Source organism: Herpailurus yagouaroundi, unplaced genomic scaffold (assembly GCF_014898765.1).
Source record: "Herpailurus yagouaroundi ecotype Mexico unplaced genomic scaffold, PumYag 187, whole genome shotgun sequence".
NCBI classification, from domain to species: domain Eukaryota; kingdom Metazoa; phylum Chordata; class Mammalia; order Carnivora; family Felidae; genus Herpailurus; species Herpailurus yagouaroundi.
Window position 1 is genome coordinate 31,810,707 of NW_024412418.1, and position 15,135 is coordinate 31,825,841.

The following is a 15,135-nucleotide window of genomic DNA, read 5'->3' on the forward strand; positions in this document are numbered from 1 at the left end:
CTCACTGGGCTTGGAAAACAAATTACTGATATCAGGAAGCCATCTCTGATTCTTTAAGGAATTCTTTACACCTTGCAACCATACCAAGTGTGGAAGTACATTCCAAGCCCTAGCTCACGAAAGAAGGGTAATTTCCTATAAAATTCCAAGAGGATCAAAGCAATTGTAACTGTGAATAAAACCAGACAGGTCTATCCGTAATTTCCTGGGCCTAGGGTGTGGGCAAGGAATGGAGGTCTTCTGATTTGTGCCGATGCTGACTGGCAGAACACCCTCGCTGAAATTTGGGTCTGTTGGCTCTGGGGCTTTGTTTAAACTCCTATACACAGCCACTCATCTAGCTACACCTCACAAAGGAGGTTCTGCTGTACTTGGAGCCTGTTCAGAGGGCTCTGACCTGAAAAGCCAGCCCCACCTCATTTTTTTAGGGTACTAGAAGGGGTTCTGGCTCCCTGGGGAATGTGGGATTCTGGTAAGAGAAGCAAAGGAGAGCTTCCCGGTTCCCCAAGAGGGATCTCAGGCTGTGGTGGGGCTGGTGCAGGCAAGGAGAAGGCTCCCCCTGCAGCTAGATAAAGCTCACTGGGCCCTTCATTTGTGCATAGCCTAGGGTGGCTTTCATATCAGTTCTCTAGTGACATTTGTACTTCAACCAGAAGAAAGCAGAGCAGGAATTTTTACTTCCATTTTACTGGTGGGACTGTGGAAACCTCAAAACCTGGAAATCGCCCCAGGCCCTGCAGCTGGAAAGCAGTCTGGTGGATTGCGCATTCCCAGACCAGCTTTCCTTCCCCTGTAACACTCTGCCCCTCTGTCTTCACAGCCTGGAAAGCAGTTGGCCCTCTGCTCCTTGGATATCAAAGGGCAAATGTGACAGGGCTGCAGAAAGGTCCAGGCGGCTCGTCTGTCCACAGGGCTGCTCCAGGGCCTTATCTAAGCAGCCTCCCTCTCCCTGGCACTCCTTTAATTTGCACAAGCCCGCGTGTGTACAGGGCCAAACTCTGCCCTTTGTACAAACACACTTGCAGTGTCAGGCCCTCTCAGAGGATATTTCAACTTAGCTCATCCTCCAGTTTTAGCCACACAAGGGATGAAAGCCCAAGAGGGGCCCTCCCAGCCTTGGCCCTTCCCACCTGCCCCTCACGCCTGCCCCTGCTTTGCTTACACCGCAGGGCCTCTCAGCTACTCTCTTCTGGCCCACAGGGCAAACATTCGCTGTGGGGAATTAGGGCTCGGTGCAGGGAAGGGAAGTGCTCTAGGCTCCCATAATGCTTCAGTGCTGGTGACTAAGGGCTGGAACCTCCCAACTAGTCCAGTACTTTCTCACTGCAGCAGACACATGGCCTCTCAACCAGCCTGGGCTCTATCTTGTACTGTGGGTGTGGCTCTCACTGCGTCTCCAAATCCTGGGTTTTTTCCACTGTATCAGAGCCTCTTCCAAGAGCCTATGATTGAGGCTGGCACTTGGCAGTGAGGCCTCACTGTGCAAGAGGCCACACCCCAGCCATTAAAGCTACAGGACTGGCAGGAGGCCACCTCCGCCTCAGCCTTCTCTCCAAGCTCCCCCCCACCCCCAGCAGCAGACTCATGATATCACAGACCCTCCCCTTAATCTCAGCTAGTTCTGAAGCAACTGCATTTCTCCTCCTCCTTCTCTATCAGCCTCGGGTGGGCACAGACTGTGCCAGCATCTCCATGGTAACCGGGGCCACAGCTTCCTGCCTTGGGTGATAATCCAGAGCCAGCACCCTTGCAGAGCTCCTTTGTAGATGCCAGGATGGCTGACTGTCGCTGCAGGCCCCACCACACCTCAGTGCCATCCCTGGGGACAGCCCGGGGAGGCAGCCAGGCTGGGTTGCACTGGAAGACTTTAAACCCATCTGTTCTTTGAGAAAGGTCTTGAAATGGGGTAGGCTGGGAAGCCCACCCCCTCTCCCCCACGTGGAATTGGTTCCTCACGGCAGGCCGTGGGGCTCTGGTGTTAAACTCTCTTCAGGGCAATGGGTGAAAGTTGAAAATTCCACAATATGTTGGTTGGCTTTAGACTTTGCTCTCCCTGGCAGAGGGGGTTGTGGTGGTGCAGGAGACAGAGTGCAATAGATTAGGCAATAATCCCAGTTCCTTGCATCCCTCACCCCACAAAATGGCTCCTGGGGCAGGTGAGGGGCTGGCAGGCTCTCAACCAGGGAGGGTGGTTATCAACGGGGAGTCAAAGACTCCAGAGTGAGACAGTAGGCAGATCTGCTCCTTGTCAGCTCTCCTAGCGGGGGAGGAAGATGGGGGCTGGCAGCGCACCCCGGAGCTGACCTCACTGCCACCGTCCGAAGGACTGGGGAGAGTCTTCAGAGAGGTTCTGTCTCCAGGAGAAAAAGAAATCAGAATGCAGAGTGGAACTGCTCCTGGTTCCTCACGCTTCCCTTCTCAGCCCTCTGTGCACATCTCTGCCTCCACAACAGCACTTCTGGCAGAGGAGAGGAGTGAGCTTGCAATTCAGTTGTATATACACAGTATGTAGAGTTCACAGGGCCATTCCTGTTCACCTCCCCCCCCCCCCCAGTCTCAGAGGGGGGTTTGTCTTTAGCTCAACCTGTTCTTTGGGCTTTTTTGATGCGGAATCAAGAGCACCCAGTTGGCCCTAAGACTGTACAGGAAGGTTGAGGGGAGAAGGATTTAGGTCTACAGGCTGTTAATCCACGTAATAAAGAGGAAGAAGACACATCTGAAGGGAATTTGAGAGGCAGTGGGGATGGGAGATTTAAACAGAGATGCCCTGACTCTGTGGTCTGTTGAAGGTAGGTGGGCTGCAGAGGAAAGGCGATTCTCAGTTTGTGCTGCCGTGATCCCCACTCCCACTTTGCCGAAAGGCCAGCCTGGGATTTGAGCTATTTTCAAACTCCTTGTGACTGCTGAAGGATCAGTGCTGGGAGACCAAACCTCGTGGGTCCACACTTGGTGAGAATTGCCAGAATAATCACTCCCATGTTTACTGAACATTTAACATGTACCTAGCCCTCCTACTAAACCCCTTAAAAGCATTACCTAATTTAATCCTCACAACTAGCCTTTGGAATAGGGAACTTCATTATCATCATTTTAGAAATAGGAACTGAGTCTTGGGGAGGTGCTGGCACTTGCCCACAGTCACACAGCCAGATGTGCTGTGGCTAGGCTTTGAAGGCAGGAAATCCAGGTGGCATCTGGGCAGGCTCCAGCGTGGATGTCAGGAGCAGCTACTGCCTCTAACAGCAGGAACAACGGAGAGCTCCTCCCAGTAGGCTCTCTCGAGGACATCGCCAGGCCTTGCTGAAGAGGGCTCTCTCCAGAGCCGCAGACTCTCACTGACCTAATGAAGCAGAAAATGGATGAGGTTTACGTGAGTTATTGCTGGTAGATGCTGCTCCCTCACTGATGTGAGCAGCAGGAATGCACCCGGAAGGGTGTGTGTGTGTGTGTGTGTGTGTGTGTGTGTGTGTGTGTATGTGTGTGTGATTATCTGGAGCAGCTCCTGCCAGCCTGTTTCTGTGCCATTTTGCTAAATCCTGAGGGTGGAGGGGAGTGAGGAACACAAAGCCCAAGTGACCTCCTCTGAGGAGGCCCTTTGTATCTTTCCGTCCAGGCCTTTTAGAATATAGGCATCTCCCTCCTGCCCCTTCCATACAGAGAAATGCTTTTCACATCCCCTCCAGGACAAGGAGGCACAAAGAGCAGGGCCTCAATCTGTGCAGCGTTGCTCTAGCTTATATCGAACCCACTATCCTTCAGCAGGATAGACTGTCTTAGTGGGAACCTCCAGTCTGGCAGCCACACAGACCTGGGTCCCAACCCTGACTCTATTCCTACTGCCCTTATGTCTCTGAGCAAGTCCTTTAATCTTTCTAAGCCTTATGCAGCTGTGAGATAGGAAATATAATAGTACCTCTCTAATAGTTTCATTTTATGTTATAAAAGTATCATTATTTTTAGAGAGAGCGAGAGCATGAGGAAGAAGGGCAGAGGCGGAGAGAGAGAGAATCCCAGGTGGGCTCCATGCTGAGCATGGAGCCTGATGAGGGTCTCGATCCCACGAGATCAGGACCTGAGCTGAAATCAAGAGTCAGATGCTCAACTGACTGAGCCACCCAGGCAGTGGTGGCTGCCCCCAATAGTTTTAATGCAAGCAAAGGGACTCAGCACAGGGGAATTGCTCAGTATACCATTTCCTTATCTCAGGAAATGAGCTGAGGAGAGGAGGGTTTGTGGTCACCGTTCTGACAGTTTGTCATCTATTTTGGACTGTAACTGGTTCACAGAATTATTCTTGGCCCTGTACCCAAGCCTAGTCTGACCTCTTCCTCAGGTGAAGGCTGTTCCATAACCTGTACATTCTGCCTGCCTTATCCAACTTTGGTTTTTTTTGTTTGTGTGTGTGGACTTGTTTTGGCTTTTTTTTTTTAAAGAGGAACACTTTATTACTTAGAACTATAATAAGTTATATATACTGGGCTAGGCTGGCCAGGGAGGGGCTACCAGTTTCCTAGTTTTTTATGGTGTCTCTAGACTATGATATAAAACACATGGGTGTTCCTGGCCATGGCCATGCTGCCCGGCCATTGCCACACACGCCACATTTCTGCCTCTTGCATGGATTCAGAAAGGCAGCCTCTGCCTGGGAGGTCCTGGCTTTCTGCCGTTTGCTTGTTCTCACACGTTTGAAGACAGACAGCCATGCAATGTCCAGACAGCCACCAAGGGAAGCATGCATCTCCAGGCAACAGGTTCTGCTTTGTGTCTTCCTGTCACTATGGCTCTTTGCTTTGGCCTCATACTACTCTGGGTTTGACTCCTGGCCCTGCCACTTATTATAACTTGGACAAGTTACTTGATCGGGAGCCTCTGTAGAGTGGGAATGATACCATTTGCATAGACTGTTGTGAGGTTTAAATGTAAAAAGCTCTGGGGCATAATAAATGGTGCCCAATAAATATTAGTTCCCTTTTCTATCCTTGTGGGTTGATCTGGAATGTTGAACTTTCGGGACACTTTCTGGGAAACTCTCAAGAGCCCAATCTAATAAGGGGGACCAACCCCCAGGAGCCAGGAGAGACCTTTGATACCAGGTGTTTCCCAACCTGCACTGCCTTGTCTGGGCTGGCGATATGCCAGGGGCAGCAAGACAGGCAAGGAGCCAGTTGCCTTCCCTGAGGCTAAGAACTAAACATTCCAGCTGCCAATTACCCTCCACTCCCATATGCTCACCTTGCATCTCAGGGCAGCAGGAGAAAGGTGCAAAGGAAGGAAGGTCCCTGGGAGCAGAAATACAGCCCTAAGAGGGAGGGGGTTTCTAGGAGGTCTGCTTTGCTATTGTAGTTCATATCCTCTGCACATAGCCTCTTGCAGTTCAGAATCAGCTAACTCACACCAGGGCAGAAGCATTTCTACATTCATTCCACAGAATCAAACTTGATTTCTGTGAGGAAGGCCAGCACTGGGCAATCCTTAGTTTTCATTCCAGTTTGGGGACCAGCAGGTAGGAGAAGAGCACACGTCCAGGGCTTTCTGGAAAGAAATGTGCTTCTTCTTCTTCCCTTTTTTTTTCCCTCTTCTTCTCCGGCCTCGTTAACTTCTTTACCCCCCCCGCCCCCAGGGTGGGGTGGTGGGGGGGGGGGGGGACAGAGAGAGGGAGAGAGAGAATCCCAAGCAGCATGGAGCCTGATGCAGGGCTCCATCCCACGAACCACGAGATCATGATCTGAGCCAAATCAAGAGTGGGATGCTTAACCAGCTGAGCCACTCAGTGCCCTGGAAAGAAATGTGCTTCACAAGTGTCCTTTCTGGATCATGTAGCACTAGCTAGCTTAACTCAGCAGGATTAGTGTTTACCACCTTTCAGTCATTGGCATATTGTTTGCCACTCCTGAATAGCACCTATGTTATTATTTATTCAACACCTTTCTTTAAATTGACTCGCTGTTTTTAGACTCATCCTTAGCAAAATATGGTCCTGATGTGCTAGTTACATTTTATTTTTTAGTTTTGAGATCAAGAGTCAGAGGCTCTACTAAGAGTGCCAGCCAGGTGCCCCATGCTAGTTACATTTTTAAAAAAATATATACAATAAAATACATAACTGTTACAATTACAATTTTGAAATGATCATTCATCTAATACTTAGCCAAGCCCTTGGAGGTATGCTAACCACACTTTAGAAAACACTGGGCTAGGGGCACCTGGGTGGCTCAGTCAGTTAAGCCTCCGGCTTTGGCTCAGGACTTGATCTCATGGTTCACAAGTTTGAGCCCCGCATTGGGCTTGCTGTCAGCACAGAGCCCGCTTCAGATCCTCTCTTCCCCCCTTTCTCTCCCCGTTCCCCATGCGCACGCGCTGTCTCTCAAAAATAAATAAATATTAACAAAAAAGAAAGAAAACACTGAGCTAGTGAAGAACTCAGTAGTAGAATCATGTGACATGCCCATGCCATGGGAAGAAGCTAGGTAACTGGCTTCCTGTATCACAAAGAGCTGAGGCTACCTAATAGGGGTTTGGGTGGTATTGATTTGGATCAATCACCTTATGGGGCCTTTAGGCATGAACTGATGAGCATTCATCTAGACCTAAAATAAAACATCTCCAAAATTCATCACTGGTGGCTCTCTGGTTAAGCATGGTGGATTGAACTCATACGTTTATCTTAGCTAAACTAAATTGATGGTATAATCACACAAAGATGAAGAGACTGGAAGAGGAGACGACCGCAGGTGACATCTGCCAACAATGTTTCAGAAAGCTGAGATCAGTGTAACTCACACTGGAGTGAAATCCAAGAGCCCACAGAAGGACGCAGTGAAGAGGTGGGAGCTGGTTTACCCTGCAACTAGCAACTGGAGGTAGCAGGTACTGTGGAAGGTAGGAGTAAAATTTGGGACTGGGACAAGGGATCTAAGGGACAGTTAGACTCCCAGATTCCTATCGCCACCCTGTGAAACAAAACACCTGCCTCTTGTCTCTACCCTCACTGAAAATGTGAGGTTTATTCTTTGGGAAAGTGAACCAGGACCTAAGCACAGGGAGAGGTGTAGTGAGAGGTACTAAACACAGGAGCGTAAGACCATGTCTGCATGCTGAACAGAGAACCTCATTCCCGAGGCAATTCCGGAAAGCTAGCATCTCGGCTCACATTCCCAGGGAGAAACGCGGAGGCACCTTCTCTGGACAGACTGAATGGCCTCAGAGAAAAGTCCCCCAATACGGACACTTGAAGAGTCCTGGGTGGAAAAGCAGGGTTCCCTCCCCAGTAACCCCTGGGAATCCCTCTACTTGACAGGCCTGCCTCTGCACATTGAGCTTCAAGTATCTCACTCGTATATAAGGGCTAGTTGAGGGGGTTTATAGTTCTTTCACTGTGAAGTACAAGTAACCATAGGCATGTTAGAAGATCAGGCAAACTGCAGACTGTAGTGAAGTTTTCCAGGAAAGACAAACAAGTTGGTCAGTGCTAAGTGACATAAGTCAGAGAAAGACAGACCATATAATTTCACTCATATGTGGAATTTAAGAAAGAAAACACACAAGCAAAGGGGGAAAAGAAGAGAGGGAAACAAACCAAGAAACAGACTCTTAGCTATAGAGAACAAACTGATGGTCACCAGCGGGGAGGTGGGGGAGGGGGTGGGTGACATAGGTGATGGGGATTAAGGAGTGCACTTGTTGTGAGGAGCCCCGGGTGACGTATGGAAGTGTTGAGTCACTACATTGTACACCTGAAACTAATACAACACTGCATGCCAACTAACTGGAATTAAAATGAAAACTTAAAAGAAAAGAAAAGAAAAAACCGGTTGAGAAGGTGGAGGGAAACAGCCCCTCGGCCAGGCCGCAGTGCTAGACTTCTATTTGCCCTGCAGGTCCATTCTCCCCTTCCCCGCTCTGCTCTGGGCTGTGGGGGACTGACCTGAATGACCCACACAGCAGTGGTGTCCCATGCCCTCTGCCTCTGCCTTCACTGGCAGAGACTGGGAGAGAGGGAGGGGGAGGGGGAGCTCTTCCCGTGGGACCATGGGTGGGCTGCGTTCCTTAACTCGAGTCTCTTCTGTCCTGGTAACTAACGACTCCTTTCCATCACATCATCAGGCGTAGGCCTAGTAAGTTAGGGTACTGCCCTATTCCTTATGGTTTCTCTATGCTCTGCCCCCACCTTTGGAAATAGTCTCCTTATGAATCCCCTCAAATTACCCAGTTTGAGGGTGCCATTTGTTTCCTGTCAGGACCATGACTGAGGCTGTACACAATATTTACATAGTCAAAATGTAAGCACTGACTATTGATTATCAGAAAAAACTGTGAAATATTGGGAGGATGCAGAGAGGGATATGGGAATAATGGTATAAGAACACTAAATCCCCAGGGGCACCTCGGTGGTTCAGTCGGTTAAGCATCTTGATTTGGCTCAGGTTATGGTCTCACGGTTCGTGGGTTTGAGGCCTACATTGGACTCTGATGACAGCACAGAGCCTGCTCCTGATTCTTGCTCTCCCTCTCTCTCTGCTCCTCCCCCTCCTTCTCAAACTAAATAAACATTAAAAAAAAAAAAAAAAAAAAAAAGAACACTAAATCCCCAACTACCAAAATAGAAAGTCAGATAACAATAAAATTGATAAATTAAGGGGGCGCCTGGGTGGCTGAGTCGGTGAAGTGGCCGACTTTGGCTCAGGTCATGATCTCGTGGTTTGTGGGCAGGTCATGATCTCAGGGCTAGTAAGTTCGAGCCCAATGTCAGGCTCTGTGCTGACAGCTCAGAGCCTGGAGCCTGCTTCAGATTCTGTCTCTCTCTCTCTCTCTCTCTCTCTCTCTCTGCCTCTCCCCTGCTTGTGCTGTCTCTCTCAAAAATAAATAAACATTAAATTTTTTTTATTTTTAAGAAAAAAGAAAATTTATTTTTAAGGAATAAAAAGACATTTTAATTTTATTTTTAAGAAAATGAAATTGATAAATTAAGAATGGTATATAAGCAAAAGGAGTTGAAAGTGACTGATTCTGTGAAGAAGGAATAAAGAACAGTGGGTTGGTGGACATAATGTTCTGGTATGTGTCTTTTAGTGCTTTTGACTTTTTAAAATAATGAACAGGTTGGGCACCTGGCTGGCTCAGTCGGAAGAGCATGTGGCTCTCGATCTTGGGTTCATGAGTTCAAGCCCCATGTAGGGTGTAGAGATTAAATAAATAAAAAAATTTAAAAATTAAATTATGAACAGGTATAACTTCGCTTAGAAAACACAATTTAAAAAAAAATCCAGTGTCGGGAGAAAATAGGACAGCAAAGGCCCTTTTATTCTTTTGAGGACCTAGCACATAATGGGTACTTAGTGGCACCAACAGCAGAGTTCAAGCCCGTGTGGCTATCCCTAGCAGCTTTAGATCCAACAATCTGTCTCCTTCATTGCACATCAGGAGCATGAAGCAGTCTCTCAGCCTTAGAGCCATCTGTGCTTGTCAGTGCGTGGCCAGACAGAAATAAAATAGCTTTCCCTCTCTCCATTATTTATAGCAGGTAGAAGAGAAAGTTCCAGCCTGCCTGAGCAGGGTGGGGAGACAGTGAGTGGGGCAGGGAGAGGTCAACAGTTTGCAGCTACACAGATTTACATTCAAGAACGGCATTTGAATCCGCTCTCCACACCCAAGTTGGGAGTCAGGGGCTTTAGGAAAGTTGTTGCACCTTTCTGAGCTTCGGTTTATTCTTAAGTAAGCCTGATTAGGGCACAATCTATTTTACCCATCATCTAGGACAGTGCCTTTTCATGATTGGAGACTATAAGGTGGGGACTGTGGACTGACGCATAGTAGGAGCTTGGTAAATAATTGTTGAATGAATCCTAAGGATTAAATAAGAATATATTTATGCACGGCAAATGTTTGGCAAATAGACCTAATAGGTTTCCTTTATTCTCTGCCCCAGCTGCCTGTCTGTGTTGATATTATATACTGGCCTGAGTCAATAAGCTTTGAGCTGAAGTCTGGTGATGATAATGATGATAAATGCCAGGAAGAACATGTATTGCTTAATGTGTGCCAAGCACTGTTCTAAGCACTTACACTTATTAGCTCATTTAACAATAATAAATCTACAAGTACTATTAGTATGCCCGTTCTACAAATGAGAAAACTGAGGTGTGAAGAGATTAAGTAATCACACCACTTGTAAGTGGCAGGGCTGGAATTTGAACTCAGCTCAACTGTACAGCTTGAGTGTTTAATCACTTTTTTTTCCTTTCTATTCATGTAGAACAGAAAATGGATCACTATTATGCTTTGAAAGAAATTCTCTCTTGCCTAAGCTAGAATTGTTGAGATGTCAAATAACCATATTTAGCTCTGTGGATATGTTCACTGAAGCCTGTTAGTGACCTTGTTTCGCAGAGAAACCCTTTACACCTACTGAATCAAGTTTCAAGGTTGCTCTCCTGATAAATTTTTTTTTTTCCCTCAAGTTTGGGCCCAACCTCTTATTTTTATTTTATGATTATTAGTATTTTATTGTTAAGGAGCCCAATTCTAGGACCGTTATCCATTATCCTCACAATCACCTAATCAATGAAGTACTACTATAATGCCCATTTTACAGATGAAAAAATGGAGGTACAAATTAAATTGTTCAAGGTCCCACAGCTAGTGAACTATGCAAGTCCACCAAAGTCTGTTCTAACACCTCTGCTAGAATATGTCTCTACTGTTCATGAGGTTCAATCCCGGTTAGGCCTATGGGAACACTCTTTCTCTCCTCCCTGTATCTGTGGGTGTAAATGTTCTTGGTGATAAGGATCTTGATTGCACATGTAAAGCCCAAAGAATTTTTGTATTCGGGTCAGGCATAGCCTCTTCTTATGGATAACCAGGTGCCAGAAATAGCCCACTAATGGATAGGACCATAATTCACAAAAATTTGGCTTACAGAATTAGGACCATGAATGGATTCTGTAAGATGAGACTGTCAAGGTTTACCTTAAAGGGCATGCATGTACACACAGATATCTCTTGCCGGAAATATCTCAGGTTGTAGGTTAGAAAAATAATTAAGTGCATAGAAAAATGTCCCTAAGAAAAAGCACTCTCAGCAGAGTGAGATTTGGGGGTAAAGGTACAGAACCATCTTCTATCTTATATACTTCAGTGCTATTCGGCCCTTAAAAAATTATGGCTCTGTTCACCAGACAGCTGCTAGAATGAGAGAAATAAATTTGAGTAATAAAGGACTTTGAACTCTAATACCTAGTGAACCTGAATTTGATACTTGTTGAGTGGGCAAGTCCAGTGAGCTAAGTGATTTATATAATCATTTCTGTGATTATAACTAGTGTATAGCTGAGGCTTGTTTTTTAATCCATTCTGACAAAATCTTTGTCTTTTAAAGAGTTCAGTGAGTTTACATTTAATGTAATTGCTAATAGGTTGGGTTTAAGTACCATCTTGCTACTTGCTTATTTCTATGACTACAGAAATGTAAAATTTAAAAGTTAAGCCAGAATTTATCTTTAACTTGTCTGTTCTTATTATCACCCACCCCAATAAACACAGCAGGTTACCAGGTGGCCAGAGAGAAAATAACGTTTTTCAGGCTGTATTCTTAGTGTACTGCTGGGTGGGCAGTGCATGGAGAGAGAAGCTGGATCTGTGGCTCTATCTCAATAGGTGCAAGTCCACATTTGTTGTATTAGGAATTCCACGGAAGACTATGAACACAGGATTCTGTGGTTACAAAGTCGGAATTCTTAAGCCTTTTCGGGGACTTTAATATCCTCAAGCAATATGGACTACAAACTAAGGCTGATCACCCCTGAACCAATCCTCCAACTCTGGACAGTTTAAGAGCTGAAAATAACTTGGGTTTCCTTGGCCTCAGGAACTAGGAGAACAGCTGAGTCTTCAAGAAGCTAAACTGGGAAAGGGCAGAGGTAATGCACTGAGGAATCTCGTGCAAGTCTTGACACTGGAGACAGCAAATCTAAGTTTAAAATAGGCAGCTTTCCATCCCAGGGCCACTGTCAACTCCAGGTGTGTGTGTGTGTGTGTGTGTGTGTGTGTGTGTGTGTATACACACACACACACACACACACACACACACACACACACACATGTACAGGAAATCACTTTCTGGACTCAACTCTCCCCCTGGATGAGTGGGCTACCTTTCTAGTACAGATGTTAAAGCATTCTTTTAATTTTTCAGACTGAGGTGGGGGTCACAATGTAGCTATTCATTTTGCAGTGTAAGTCCAAAGCAGACTAGTACTACTGACTTCCTGCTTCTCTCAGGGAGAAACTCATTCTCCTAAAGCAGGGCGTGCTGTATTACATTTTGCAGTCCTCTGGACCCATCAGGCAGACTAACTCCGTACTATGATTTGCCAGAAAAGCAATGCAGAATAGAATCAGAGAGGCAGGAATAGCAGGTCAGTCATAAGAAAAACTAATCAATGGAGCTGTGGGTTGGGGAATAAAAGCTTCCAACTTCACAAGCATCTTATCCCTAAGGGACTTGCAGCTTGCAGTTTGGGGCAAATCCCAGCTCTGCCACTTATTGGCTGTGTGTATCTGGGTAAATTACATAACATCTAAACCATTTCTAATTTGTAAAATAACCTGTAGCACCTACCTGCTTCACTGGTTATTGTGGGAATGAAGTGTGATATAGCAGGAAAGGTATTATCGTTTTCCACAATGGGAAGGTAGGAAAATAATAGGGCTAAACAGCTGCCAAGATTCACTCTGAAAAGAGTCCAAAGATCAAATACTTTATTATTTTTATTTTTTTAATGTTTATTTTTTTTGAGAGAGAGAATGTGAGTGGGGGAGGGGCAGAGAGCAAGACAGAGAGAGAGCGCGAGAGCAAGCGAGCGAGACAGAAAGAGAATACCAAGCAGGCTCTGTGTTGTCAGTGCAGAGCCTGATGTGGGGCTTGATCCCACAAACTATGAGGTAATGACCTGTGATGAAATCAAAGAACTGGATGTATAACCAACCGAGCTGCCCAGGCGCCCCCAAGTATCAAATACTTTAAATGCAAGCTAGACATGAAATTGACCGTTAACTCTGGTGAAATCGCCCTTAAATCCTTTATTTCCTGTGAGACTTGGTCACATACATTAGATGTCTTTACCCAACCCCTCCTATTTACCAGAACTACACTATAATTTGGACATAGTTTCCAGTCTGGATTGTTCCAAAGGCCTTTTAGGTTTGGCCTTCCTAACTGCCAGACTTTTTATCTATAGACCAACCAACCCAGACTCTCATAAAAACAACTTACTCAGTTTTCTCTGACATAACCCATGCCGAATGGATAAGGTCTGAATTTCTAACCTTGGCATACAAAGCTATTTGCAACTTGATTTAAACTGATTATCCCAGTCACTTACTTGTCACTCTCAACCCTCCAATCTAACAAACACACTGGGGTCGTTCCAAGGCCTCACACTTTTATCATGCTTTTCTCTATTCAATATTTAGTAAAGCCTACCCAGTTCTCCAAAATGGTTTCTTTCTTCAGTCTCCGCTACATTTATCACTTAATTTTTAACAGAGCATTTTATTTGTTTATACCTGCCTTTCCCAACGGACATACTCTTCTATTTCAAACATTTTTCTACCTGCTCCATTGTTATTGCTTAGAGTAGCTGTAGTGATAATACACTTGAAAAGCACTTTGTAAAACTGTAAGGTTTAAGGGATTACACCATTACTATATTGATCTGAAGGAGAGATGGGAAGACTGAAGCCAAAAGGGATGTTGCCCCTTTTCTTTTACTAGTTCAATGTCCAGGTTTTTGACCTGCTGTAGCCATTATATGAAAGATAATCAGGATTTCCAGTTACGGAATCAATCAGCCACAAGGATGAAAGGTACAGCATACGGAATAGTCAATGGTACTGTAATAAATGGTGACAGACGGTAGCTACACTTGTGGTGAACAAATAGCGTAACATGTAGAGTTGCAGAATCCCTATACTATAAACCTGAAACTAATATAACATTGTAGGTCAACTACACTTCAATAAAAAAGTTTCTTTTGGGGCGCCTGGGTGGCTCAGTCGGTTGGGCGTCCAACTTTGGCTCAGGTCACGATCTCGCGGTCTGTGAGTTCGAGTCCCGCATCGGGCTCTGGGCTGACAGCTCAGAGCCTGGAGCCTGTTTCAAATTCTGTGTCTCCCTCTCTCTCTGCCCCTCCCCTGCTCATGCTCTGTCTCTCTCTGTCTCAAAAATAAATAAATGTTAAAAAAAAATTTAAAAAAAAAAGTTTTTTTTAAATAACAGAAGAAAAAAAATAAAACGAGCTTACAATGGCTTTAAGAGTAGCCCACCCACGTAAATATAACATGTGAGATCCGTAAGATGTCTTAATAGTTAAAGGAGTATCTATAAAAAAGTTTTACTTTTTTCTGTAATTTTTAATACAAGACATCTAAAATCTAGATAAACAGTGAGTTGATCCTATTAGGAACAAAATATGGCATGATTCCAGAAACAAGAATGAAACTTTTTTTTTTCTTTTGCCATTTAGGCTTTTTAGTCACTATGCAATGATTATCGATTCGCCAAGGACAGTAACAGTCAGATACTCGAGAAAAGGAGATATGAGAAACATCTTTTATTTTTTCTAAAGAGGTGAAAATAAGTAAGATTTCTTATATTTCTCACTCATAAGATTTTTAAACTCTTAAAAATGCAATTTCCTCTTTTCAAAGCACATGCCATCTTAAAAAAAAATCTTAGCAATGTACATTTGCACTCAAAGAAAAACATGCAGCGCCATTGTCTTCTGACAAAAATCTGCATAAAAAATCCCACGCAACTTTCTGCAAATATGTTCCCTCTTAATCATTTAGGGACTCCAAACCACAAACATTCAGTGCAACATTTATTGTTTCTTATTTCCGTAGGAAACACAGGACCAATGATGTCTTCTGACTACAACTGTTTCCTGATGGTTGAGCAACAGTCTCCTGCTTTAAAGTACTCTCTTTAACTTGCTGATGTAAGGTACGACTAGAATTCAGTACAACTTGAGGATCCAAGTGGAGGATGGAGGAGAAATACTTAAGGTGTACCCTGTGCCATAAACTTAGGAAAAAAATTTACAAAGAAAAAAAAAAAAAACCTCAGATTTTATC